Here is a 13,821-nt window from a genome sequence, read left to right as displayed (position 1 = left end):
TGTTGTAAATATATGCAGAAACTATGGAGCACTGCCGAGACGAAGAAACAGAAGCGATATTGAGGTAATCGCAAATGGAAGGGATGAAGTTGCGTAATTTCTCCTCGACACCGTTGGTCAGCTGGAAGAACAGGGTGAAGAAGAGGGCTATGTTCATGATGGCTTCGGCCCATTAATGCCGGTACAAGAACAGGACTATGTTCATGATGGCTCCGGTGACACAATGGAGGTACAAGAAGGAGACCGTGCTGACTGCTCCGGTGACCGAACCGAGCCCGGTCAGGTATATATATTAGTTAAGCCCGTGCTGACTAGTTAATTGATGCTTCCATTGTTTTGGTATATGTACACATATTAATTACTCTCGTCTTTCTTCCTTAAAATTTCTAGCCCTCCGGATCGAGCACAACTTCGGTAAGGAGACGAGGCCCGAAGAAAAAGTTGTGCTTAGATGAAAAGTTTGAGATCATAGAAATCACGCCCGACGGCGAACCAATTGAACCCATCCGGACAAGGAAGGCATTTTCTGCTCAGTGCGGGGTTCTTGTTAGGGAGAAGATCCCGATCAGCATCCAGCAATGGTATAAGCCTAAGGAGGAAGACCCTGAGGTGTCTTATGTCAATGATATGCAGAAGGAATATCTTTGGACTGAGCTGAAGGCAAATTTCACCCTACCGCCAGAGGAGGATCCGGAGAAGCCAGTTAAAGAGGAATTAATCAAGTCTTGTGCTCTTAAGAAGATGGCAACCCTAATGAGGAGGTGGATGAAAGAGCTGAACCAGTTCGTCAAAAATAAAAAGACACCAGAATTCATCGGCAAATATGAGAAGATCAAAGATCACTGGCCCGCATTTGTGGCCCACAAGACATCGGAAAAGAGTAAGAAGATGTCGGAGACAAACAAGAAAAATGCTGCGAAGAAGACACTTCACCATCGCACGGGGTCCGGTGGCTACCTGCAAGCCCGGCCTAAGTGGTCCAAGGCTGAGAATGATCTGCTTGAAAAAGGGATCGAACCAGAGACAATGAGATGGCCAGACCGTTGCCGGACTTGGTTCTTCGGGTCTGGCGGAACCTTGGACCCTGTAACTGGGTTTTGCTAGTGGACGGACGAGCAACTGGAAATACCAGTCAAGAATCTTCGACACTATATCGATGCAGCGCAGCGAGGGACGTTCCTTCCAAACAGGGAGAAGGACGAGCTCACAATGGCCCTTGGGAATCCTGAGCACCCTGGACGGACACGAGGCACGCCAGGCTCCATTCGTGGAAGGTTGGTTTTCCGGACGCAGGGGGTTACAAAACCCACGAGAGGAGGAACAAACTGGAGCAGGACCAACTGTAGGCACTGCACGAAAGGGTAATGGGGCTAGTGGATCGAGAAGAAGACCGAGAAGCAGCAGATCGCAGCAAATGAACTGCCGAACCTTCCCTCGCAGCTACCCCGCCATCTCAGCGGAGAAGCAGCGTGGCTTCCATCGAGCTGCTTCAGCCGGAGCATGTCTTGACGGCTCCTGCCAGCTATCCCGTGGATGGTATCACGGAGTCTCAAAATTGCCACATTATGGCGCGATGGATGAATTTGAAGGTCAAGGCGGCTATTGGCCAAGTTTATCCTAGTGGACCCGGCACAACTTATAACTGCCAGCCGATTCCAAAAGGATATGCTAAGGTGATGGTGGATGAAATAACAGAGGGATTTGAGGATCTCCCGCTTGACCACCCTACCGGTGAAGGGGAGACTAGGCTGGGTTCTGCTTTGAAGACTCCATGCCTATGGTAGAAGGAGCTCATCAACCTTCCGAACTGGACGCCTCCGCCTCCTCCTCCTCCTCCGGCGAGTCAGGGCACTCCGCCTCCTCCACCGCCTCCTTCTCCGGCTAGTGACGATCAGGGCACGCGTGGCCGCACTCCGCCTCCTTCTCCGGCGCGTGGCGGCACTCCGCCTCCTTCTCCGGCGCGTGGCGGCACTCCGCCTCCTTCTCCGCCTGCGCCGGCGCTCCTGAGCAGCCAGCAACCTCCTCCTTCTCTGCCTTGCCAGCAAGGGCGGAAGAGACCCGCCGGCGCCCCGGCAGCTCCGGCGCGTCGTACTCCTTCTCCTCCGCCTCGTAAGCAAGTACGAAAGAAGACAGGCGCCGCAGCCGCTCCGTCTGCTCCGGCGTCTAGCAGCACAACCAGAGGCGGGAGGCAATACAAATACGGTCCATCGTCTCTCAAGCCTCTAGAGAAGTTACCGTATGAGAGGTCCGAGGAGGAAAACGATACGATTGTGCGGACCCACGTGAAGGAGTTCTTTGAAGGGGTGAAAGCAAAGAAACATCCACCTCCGGAGGAGAAGGTAGATCCGGTGAAAGCAAAGCGCACTATCGATGCCCTGAGGAAACCACCAAAGTCTCCGCCGAGAACCAACTATGAGCGCATTACTGAACAGACATATGTCCAAGCCCAGCGGTCGGGAACTACTGTCAGTGCTAAAAGGTTAAAGGAACGAGCAAAGGGGAAAAATTGCCCAGCTCGGCGAACAAGCACAACAATCGTGCCCCCTGCTCAATGTGTCTAATGCTCCGGGGACGGTGGCCGGTTATGGCAATCTTGAAGATTACCTGCCTGACGATGCACTTCCTGATTTCTTGGAGGTGGACGAACACATATACGAGTACGGGAAGCCTCTCGTCAAAGATGAAAAATCTCTGATAACAATGATGCGAAGATTCCATAATTGGTACATGGAAACCTGCAGAGTGTCTGAGGGTACGAATGCTTTGTATCTAAATATTAAAGAGGAGCACGACCTCGTTACAAATGAACTGTTGACTGTTCCATTTGATGAGTTCTTCGCGTTCTTCAATTAAAAGGCCCTCGATAAACTAATGGTCTTTTGCTACTGTCTGTAAGTACTATTTCTGTCATTAAGTCTCTATATATAGCTCGGCTCTTTCATTTCATGTATTTATAATTAATTATCCTCAATATATTATGCAGATTGAAGATCGTCGAGTGCAAAAAACAAGAAATTTATGATATTGGGTTCATTAACACAAATATCATAGATGAATTTCTGGTTGAAAAGGACATCAAAGAGGCCGAGGACAACGTGCTACAATCGTTGATAAAAAATCAAAACAAAGATACCATACTCTTTCCTTACAACGGCAAGTGAGTGTTACTGTCGTGTGCATATTCGGTTTCCCTTATTACTCGAACGAGGTTATAGTAATGTAATTGATGAGTTATGCATGCGTGTGCAGGTATCACTATATTCTTCTGGAGATTAAGCTTGAGCGTGGACTAGTAACTGTCTTAGACTCGAGACGGAAAGATCCCAAATCCTATGCGGACATGACTGAAATGCTCAGCAAGTAAGTTCAATCGATCATTATCGCACCATATCGGCAACTTTTTGTTCATTTCTTGATATCTCAAGTAATAATAATTATTTTCTTTGTCTTGCAGGGTTTGGAAACAGTTCACCGGAGAAGCTCCGGGACTGCCGAAGGAGCTGCGATATACATACCGAAATTAAGTACTACTGGCTAGCTAGTTGCGCGCATCACCCGTTGATTTTATAGCTATACTTTCATCAATGCCATTTATAATGCTTCATTATCAGTTTGATTGACCTCTATTTCTCGTAAAGTGCTTGTGGCAGGAAGAAGGGAATGATTTCTGTGGATACTATGTGTGCGAGTTCATCCATAATGCGACTTTGAAAAACAAGCGGGGCTACTCTAAAAGACAATATGAAGTGCGTAAGCAATAATATTCACAATTTCATTTTATTACACCATCATTTCTGTTGAGTTTCATTCATATATATGTATTAATTAACCCCCTTCTTCAAATTAGACGTGGCAGATGCGGAATGAACTCCTAGAACCAGATCGCATGAAAGCAATTCAAGAGGAATTGGCGGGATTCTTTCTTGACCACGTCATCAATAAAGCCGGAGAATACCATGTGGAAGTTGATTTCAAATGCTAGGGGATTGTAATTAAGAGATCTTATACATACTGTACATGTATGTAGCCAGTAGCGTAGGATACATGATACGAAAACTTGTTGTTCGACCAATCTCTCGGAGAAGGAGAGGTCGATCGATCACTTCTCTCGGTATGCATGACGAACTTCTGTACTCAATGGTTCTCTCGATCACTTATGTATATATTACGTAGCGTCGACCAAGCACAGACATAAGAGAGGACACTTCTCTCTATTAATTAGCTAGCTAACACAATATATGAAACACCTAAATTAACCCCCAAACCCCCCCTCCTTTTAAAAAAAATAACAAAAACCCCAACCACTGGAAAGCTGACGCGTGGATGCTTTTTGGTTCCGGTTGGTGCCACCAACCGGGACCAAAGGACCCTTGACTGGGCTCGGCGCACAGGGCCACATGGATGCACATTGGTCCCGGTTCTTGTTTGAACCGGGACGAATGGGTGGAGGTATTAGTAACAGCCCATTAGTCCCGGTTCATGAACCGGGACTAAAGGCCCTTACAAACCGGGACTATTAGGTGTTTTTCTACTAGTGAAGCCTTGACAGCCATATTACAGGTACAGAATAGTGCTCGAAGTTATGTTAGGATAGATGTTTCAGCAGCTTGATATATGTTTGTTTCTCCTTTTCAGACGAGTTGTGTGACCTTGACTGGCCATCGTGCTACAAAATTATTACTGGGACCTGTGATGGTCTAAATCACCTTTTTTAGAAAAGGAGGATGACCCCCGGCCTCTGCATCTGGGAGATGTACACGGCCACTTTATTGATTATTCTCGAGGACCTTACAAAGTATTACAACAATGTGCCTGAATCCACCATCTTGGCAACATATGCCTCTACTCCTATCCAAAATGATGAAGGGGTGCTAGCTGGGCCATTACCCAAAACCACTCACCTAAGCCTAACATCAAAAGCTGGAAGCCGAAACTCATTCGGAAGCCCCAGCCGAGCCACATACCTGGTCTAGGGCACAATCCGGTCAGACGCACTCGTGTGTCGTCGCCGCCATCTTTCACACGTCCGTCTTCAGATCATATTGAGGCTTCTACCTTGTCTGGCCACTCTGCCATCGACGTCACCATGACGACAGACAGCAACCTCCTCCTGCGCGAGTCCATCTCCGTGCATCGGACGCCGAGCCTCCACAGCGCATGCCGCTGATATCCGCCGCCATCAATGTGTGAGATGAAGCACCGCTCCACCATCCCCTAGCCAGCACTTACTCCAAAACGATGCCCCCAGAAGGGAAAGCAATAAACGCCATCATCGTCTGATCCGAAAGACCCAGATCTAGAGTTTCCCCCGAGCATCCCGAGCCTGATGACGCAGACTGCAATGACGATGCCTCGACAAGGGAACGGCATCTAAGACGCCGCCATCGTCCGCCATGACCGTAGTCGGCGCGATTTTCATCGGCAGTTGCTCCACCAGACGTGCGCCGCCGACGTCGCTGGTCCCTTCAACCGGAGCAAACTCCGAAACAATGCCCTAAAGAGGGACTACGACGCAAAAGCGCCGCCATCGGTCGATCCCAAGGAGATCTGGGGTTTCCCCCGGAGTTGACCGCGCTGTCAAGGACCAGACAAGGGTAGAATCCCGCGGATCTGTCCAGCTGCCGACGAGTCGCACCCACCACCGTGCCGACGGCAGACCAGTGATCAAGGCCCACGCTTGGGCATAGATCCGGCCGCGCCGCCGCGAACCGATCCGGTTACGCCGCCGCCGTCTCTGGCGGCCGCGACGCACCAGATCGCGAGGCCTCCTGCCGCGGGGAAGCAAGGTCGCCGATGCGCCGCCACCACCCGCCGTGGCGTCCGGCCTACCCACCACGCTCCGGCCCGGGGGCGCTGTCCCGCGCCAGCCCCACCCGAGCGAGAGGGCCCAAGTCCCCGCTGCCGCCGGCGACAGCAAGGCTTCGCCTGGCCGCGCCCTTGGGCGGCGGCGAGGGAGGAGGAGGAGGAGGAGTGGGGAAGGTCCGGCCGATGGGATCTGGGGCCTCCCGGTCGCCCACGCGGGGGGCGGCTCGGGAGGGGGAGCTCTAAATCACCTACATAGTGCACATGACAAACCTATTTTCCATATGGATTTGAAACCTGCTAACATATTACTAGATGAGAACATGATGGCTAAAATTGCAGATCTTGGTTTATCCAGACATGTTAATTCAACACAAACTCACAGAACAATCGTAGCCAGCTTCAGAGGAACATTGTGAGTTAACTGAATGACCATGTTTTAATATATGATGATGCTCGTGATTTCATTCGTTTTTCCCTAAAAAAACACCCTTAATGCCTATGATGCAGCGGGTACATGCCGCCTAAATACATAGATGAATTCGCAATAAGGTTGATGTCTACAGTTTGGGAGCTATCATTATAAGAATAATGGATGGAGCAAATGGCCACTCTCATTTCTCTGAAATGGGTGCCGAAAAGTTCATTTGGAAACGTAAGAAATAAATACATCATGAACATATGTCATTTTGCCCTTATTTATGTGAAGAAGTTTTTCTGAGAGTCCCAATTTTTTTTACAAATTTCATAGGTTATAGGAAACTGGGATAGAAGGCTGACAGGAATGTTGACATTGAGTTATTCATCAACAAAAGAAGACACCTTGCGAGTGAAGACATGTGTTAAAATAGCATTAAGATGCGTAGAAAAAGACAGAAATGAAAGACCCTCTATAAAGGATATTGTCCAGGAACTGGAAGAACTAGAATTGGAGATTAAGAAAATGTCACTACATTCTCACAATTCAGAAGACCTAATTGGCCAGGTATGATCACTAGCAACATGGAGGTCTTTTTTATCACCTGGATGCCTTTTCTTACTAATTGAGTAACGATGAAGGTGCAATGTTTATGTAGGTTTTGCACGTTTATGGATGTCTTTAGACCATTGGGCAATCCTAGGTTTTACACGTTTTATAAAGAAAAAAGTTAATTTTTAGTGTCAATTAATGGACTGTAAATTTGATCTTGAACCTTTAAATCAAGTTGAGAGGAAAAACAATTGGTGACGATGTATTAAATCAACACTATGTTTGTCAAAAAAATGCAATGCCGTGTCGAAAGTTGAAGAAACGGAAGTACAATTTTCTTCTATATAATGTGAACTTAATGAAATCCAGGCAACATGGTACATACCAAATTCATTGGTAGGCATGATCAACGTAACGTGAAATTAAGTAAAACTTTAGATATGAGGAAGGGAGCAATTTAAATTAAACTTTTTTCTCAGGACCCATGTCATTAACAAAACACCATATCGTTAACTTGCATGGCTAGGGAATCTTTAAGGTCTATGATATATAACTGATACGATTTCTTTCCTCAAAAGCTTTTGCTCGTCCATATTAATTCATTTGCTGTAGTACTGTTCTTTCCCTCGATCCATCCTATTCGTGCCAAGGATGAACGCTTCAACCTGCCTGCAGCTAGCTAACATGACAGAGGGCTTCATTGCATTTAATATAAAAACCAACAAACGAAAGTATTATGCACAGCCAAGCATCGGAGTTATGCCACCATGTTCTAAGCGCTATATCTCTGTGACACGTAACATAGAGGAGGAGGCACCAATGAATATGCAATGTCATGACATGTTCGTGTTAATGAGGATCTCACATCGGACGAGATCACTACTGCCTTGTTTGAAGAAGGGAAGGTGGATATGATGAAAATGCCGATTGTTTATGTTGCAGTAGACCAATTTCCAAGCACCAACATCTAACTTAATGGATCGGCACGTGTTAGATATGTATGCTTAGAATCTCAAACATGTATCCTGGTTTGCTCTTATTAGCGTTCGGGCCCTGGACAAGTTGTGCTCACTATTCTGTCTAAAGTGACATTTTAGTTTCCTATGATGCCTGTTATTTCCATTAGCAATATTGTGACTAGAAAGGTCGTGTGTATCCACAAACTACGCAGAGGCTGAATATTCTCTTGCATCATCTAATAAAATGCTTTCGGTATAAACGTGCTGCAGGAACGATATGGATTTACATAAAAAGATCATTATATATATAATCATATACACATTGGCTCTGTACTTGATCAACGCTTCTTGGTCCGTTGGATAGTCATTTGGCCAAGGGTGCATGTCTACGCCTAGAGCAAGTGGTGGGAGTTGTCCGACCACCATTGATGGGGGTCAAGTCTACGGATTCGGGATTCATCAAATTATTTTTCTATTACTGATTTATCTTTATATGCTTTTTGTGTAAACCGTGTGTATTTCCAAAATTAGAGACAAATGCTGAACTATTATGTATTTCTGCCGATCTCTCCTGGATTGTTTCAATTTGAAAGTTTGACTTTGTAGGGTGTGGTCTTTTGAGGTTTGAAGCTGGGTCGAAGCTTGATTGTGTGGTTGGCCTTATTTTGGGCTTCCTTATCTTTTGAGTTTCCAAGCTGGGTTGAAGCACTAGTGTGTGGTTGGCTTATTTTCTGCTTCCTTGCGAAGTTTCCGGGTCGATCGGGTCGAGGGATGGATATGAGTGCCGATGATCTCTGCTGAAGAAAACTATGGAATGGCAGGGGTATACATCATCAAAACGACTATTTGTCCCTTGTCCTGCGTTAAACCTGCTTGTCCTCTGCCTCAGCACCCTCCTATTTGTCCTTTCCCATGGATTGTTTTTGCGACGACGACGCTAGCAACTGGTTTTGAGCTGGCGTCAGGATCATTCGCCCACGCTAGCAACTGGTTTTGATCATTCGGCCACGATTCCATTCTCGTCGTGTAGGCGACGCAGCAGCCATCCACAGTAGACGTCGAGGCACTCTAGTGTAACTCTATGTGTCATGTGTATCTGTTTACTCCTAATCATGTTCAATATACCCAACAAAACACCGGGTAGTTCCATCAACCTGCCAATAAAGGCAACCAAACACAAAGACTAGAATGCTATGATGTAGTCAAGCAGTATGCAGCCAACCAAACAATGTATAGAAATGTTTTTTTCATGCAAATGCTCAGCTAGACCCAACTGAAACAAATACGAAAATGACCAAAAAAAGATACAAGCAGTCAGACACGTCCTATACGAACAAACCCAACAGAAGTTACCTCGGCTTAGCTAACTGTTGAAATGCCTTTATCGACAGCGACTGAAGGGTCACGGAGATAGTCCAACTGCCTAGCTAGCGTGGTGTCCTTCCGTGTCCTGTCATCTGTTCACCATGTATAGTATAAATCAGCTGAGCTTAGCTAACTGTTCCAATGTCTATGTCATGACTGTTCAAATGCCTTGATGTACCATGGGCCTTGTCAGTTGTCATTTTGTAGCTAACTGTTAAAATGCTTTATGGTAGTGACTGAACCGTTACCGATTTGCGGTAGCCTGACTGACCAGAGATGCATGACCGCAGCAGAGTCCATGGTGCATGCGTCTGATTGTGAGAAGCCACTCAGGCGTCAGTGGTACGCATCGTTTCACTTGTCCAGGTAGTCGAATACAAGCTTGAATTTTTTTAAAGTTTTGTAGAGAAAAGGCTAGACTCTGACTTTGTAAATAAAGCTACCATGCAGAGTTGCACATCGTCACATGGAAGAACAATAACATAGTTTCACAAAAGCTAACAGAGGCCACCAACAAAATAACTGGGCACGCAGGCCACCAAACTATGAGCCAGTGGAGAAATAAAAGGCCGACCTGGGAGGCACGCACCAAGCTACGCCACAGGTGCTTGATCAAGCTGGTAAAGAAAAGACGTTGTTGCATGCACTCGCGAGATCAAGACATCCATGGCCTCCACATCACAAGCGTTAACCAGCTGCTTCCGCTGCTGTATAATGGAAATCAGTTTTTAAATACAATCAACAGGTTTGATAGGAAATAAGTGTTCAATAATGAACTTCTTCCTAGTAGTCCAAAGCATCCAACATGCCGCAGCAAAGCCGAACCAAAAAATACACTTTTGTTGGCCCAACAGGTGTTTGGCGAGCTCAAGTAAGTAACTGAGAGAATGAGAATGCAGCCAAATCAACACCTAGCCATGACTGGGTGCAGCTCCAAAGAAACTTTGCGAGGTCACAATTGAACAGAATGTGGTCAGTATCCTCGAGCTCAGCACAAAGGGCGCATAATTGAGAAGTCGGGCCGTGGTGTTTCCGAATTTGATCATTAGCAGCAAAACAGCATCTAACGGCTTGCAAAAGAAAAGAAAAAATATTGAGAGGTATACGGGAACACCATATTTCCTTAAACGTATTCTCACCAGAGCCTGAAACCAACCTACAATAGAGGGACTTAGGCTGGTCGTAATGGTAGCATCATAGCTAGTATCATGCATGCCAACTAGGCAATTTTGATGATGTGTCATAGCATTAAATGAAGAAATAGAGGGTTTAGTATCATATCATGATACCGTATCATATTAAATGCTATGTTACTTTGTGTCATGCATGGCAATAAATAAAGTACTACATGATACTAATATATGATACTAAGCATTAGGGAGGTAGTATCATACACTAGTATCATATGCATGATACTAGTATATGAATCTCCCCATTACAACCAGCCTTAACCGAAAACCCATAAGAAGCGGAGTTGGCCAGATCACCGAGTCACCTGACTCCCAGATAGTGGGGAAGATGGCAGCGAGCTTGTGCTAGTCCCCAAGCTCTTTAGGAGAAAGCACCTTGCGCAGCCCAAGTGCCAATTATTCCGGGAGCGCTCCGAAATGGAGATCTTCGGGTTACAGAAAAAGGAAAACAACACAAAAAAGATAAACAGAAAAGGGCCATCACTGTACCACCAATCAGACCCAAACCTTCCCATCATCAACAACAACCTTGTCATGAGAGCGGAATTCATCACGAACTTCAATAATGTCACGCCAAAATTGAGTACCGCTTGCAGACAAAGCAAACATGGGACATGCATATGGAGAATAGTTGGCTCTGAGGATCTCATACTAGAGCATAGTAGGAGAAATTTTTTAATGTGCCACCACCATGCAATGATAAGGCACTTGTTCATGACAAAGGTATTAATGATCCCAAGCTCCCCAAGGCCCCAGGGATGGCACATGATTTTCCATTTAACCATACGATATTTTTTCTAGTTATCAGCCGTGCTCCAGTAAAAACAGTTGCAGTGTTTTCCAAAGCCCGCATGGGACCCTTGAGGAAGGTCATGAAAACCCATCAACAACATGGGAAGGGAGGAGAGGCAAACTTTGCCCACAAAAGATTTATAATCACCAGGCCAGGTCATCACCCTATTAAAATATTCAAGCATGGTGGGAGTGAAATCTTATGAATAAACTTTGACAGGGGAAATGGGAATCACAAGATAATTGAAAGCAAATGAACCAAACTGGCAATTAAGAAGGTTAGCAGCTCGTTGCGCCTTGACATCAAAGCAGCCAGAGGGAAGGACCTTGCTTTTAGGTAAATTATTTTGAGACATGACATCGCTTCAAAGCAGAAGGAATTTCATGTTTGATATACAGAGGTCGTTATTTTCATGTAAAATGTTCATATTGTGAGCATGCTGAAGGTGGGAGATATCGGATGGGATGAGCTTAGAGATCATAGGAGATATATGCCTAGATGCCACAACATTGTTCTGAGTACAAGAAGGGCATTAGCAATAAAATTCTACAATAGGGGAGAGATAGGATCACCTTGTCTGAGACCACTCCAGATGGAGAAAAAAGGGCCAGAAACCCAATTGAGAGACACGGTCGTGTGACCACCACTAACCAGCTACATAACGCAGTGAACATAACCAACATCAAAGCCCTTGGACAACATGACATCTCTGGAAAAGGATCACAGCACACAGTCAGATGCTTTATCGAAGTCGAAAAAATTAGTTGCCTACCTTACTATATGAGTGATTAATTGATGACTATGGATGACATGACAACTGCACAAAGCCATCAGTTGCCTATACTGTTAACCATGCTCTTATAGGGGCTTTATATTTTTTTCAATGTCCAAGAGTCTAGGGCCGTGCACCACGATGGAGGATGCCAAGGCTCTTGCTCTATTGGCTGGATTGTGTGATCTGGCTTCGGAAAGGAGGTTGAAACCCATAGCCTCTGCATCCTAGGATGCACATAACCGTCTTTATTATATTACTCCACGGAGTTTGACAAAACAAATACATGACCCAAAGCCACCTTCATGGCAATATCTGCCGATATCCCTACATGTTTGATGATTCGTCCTGACCACACAGCAATGCACCTCATCTAATCTAATGGTCTCACCAAGGAACCCCACGGCGAGCCAAGAGCACAAACCAGTCTAACGGACCCTCAGAGCACACCGCGTGCGAAGCTCTAGAATACTCCGCTTCCATCTTCCACCGTTGCATTTTCAGGAGGGATCAACGCATTGATCGTGATAGGCCCAATTGTCATCGATGCCACCACGACACTAGATCGTACCGGGATCCTGCGCGCATCAATGGACACTCCACTGCGCCACACCAAAAGGACCCGTCGTCGTCCATGCGGTAGGCTATAATGTTGGCTATTATCGGGGGAACAACACCTATGGGATCACGAGGATCCCTTCTACGGTTTGCGGGGAGAGAGCTACGCGAAGAGCAGGTCCAGTGATCAGCGCGAGGGATTTTTACCCAGGTTCAGGCCGCGATGATGCGTAAAACTCTAGTCCTGCTTTTGTGTATATCTTGTGTTCTTGGGTTCTCAAACTAGTTGCGGTGCATGCCATGTCCAAAAAAAGTCTGAATCCCTTCTCAGTACGCCTCGGGCCTCCTTTTATACGTCAAAGGGGCTGCCACAGTGGCACACAGGAGGTGGAAAGTATCCACAGTGCTCAAGCTTATCGCTGACATCATAGGACAAATGCATTTAATACGCTGCATGCGTGTCCTCTTACTTTATCGGGGACGGTAACAGAAGCCATCTCGTCCGTCCCCGCCTCTCCTTGCCTTGACACGCGTCCAGGCTGACGAGGCATGCACCGCCAGGCTGGGTGGCTAGCTGCTTTGTTGACGCGGTGGTAGAGCCTCCACGAAGATCTGCATGCCGCCACATAGACGTCTGCCTAGCTGGCGAGCTGATCGCCGCGTTGGAACGGTGGTGAAGTGGCGAAACCTTGTCGGGTGCGGGCCTGGCTGTGGCCCCGTAATTGTCCCCAGCAAGGCTTGCCAGGGGCCTCGCAGTTGTCCCCGGCAAGGGCCTTGCCAGGGGTCTTCGTCTTCTGGTCCCACGTGGACCTGCGGGCCATCAGTCTTCACAAAGATCTACATGCCACTATGCATGCGCCCCAAGCCTTGGCCTTAACATTGTCAATGGTGTCAGAGCTCTCATCCTCATGGGTGATGGCCTTGCTGGTGCTTCTTACGCTGCCCCGGTAAGAGTCTTGCCGAGTCTACGTAGGCCGCCCCGGCAAGGTTGTTGCCGGGGGAGGCCCAGCTAGTCTTCTGCTCTTCGTCCTTTGGCTTGCTAGTCTTGTATTTTGCCTCCTTCTGCCCCGCTAAGCCCTGCCGCAGGTGTGGCTACGACTGCCCGTGCACAAGTAAGGGGTACAGAAGAGCCCGTACTTTTGTACACCGTCAGCTCTTAGATTAGTACTTTTTCTAACCATGTGTCTTTCTATTTCTCCATATTTAATCCATCTTCCTAGGAACATGCGAATAGGTAGGGTCTTGCATGAGAGCCAACTCTCCTTTTTTTTCAATGCCTCGCTCCTCACAAATGCCATGTCCCATGTAGGCAGGCTATAAGCCTTGTATATACTTGCTCTTGCTCTTACGATTGGACCAATGGAGCCCCGGTCACTGACCGCCAGGAACGATGCATCCAAGTTAATTCCGAT

The sequence above is a fragment of the Triticum aestivum genome, chromosome 6B (assembly GCF_018294505.1).
Source record: "Triticum aestivum cultivar Chinese Spring chromosome 6B, IWGSC CS RefSeq v2.1, whole genome shotgun sequence".
NCBI classification, from domain to species: domain Eukaryota; kingdom Viridiplantae; phylum Streptophyta; class Magnoliopsida; order Poales; family Poaceae; genus Triticum; species Triticum aestivum.
Note: the sequence above shows the minus strand (reverse complement) of the source record.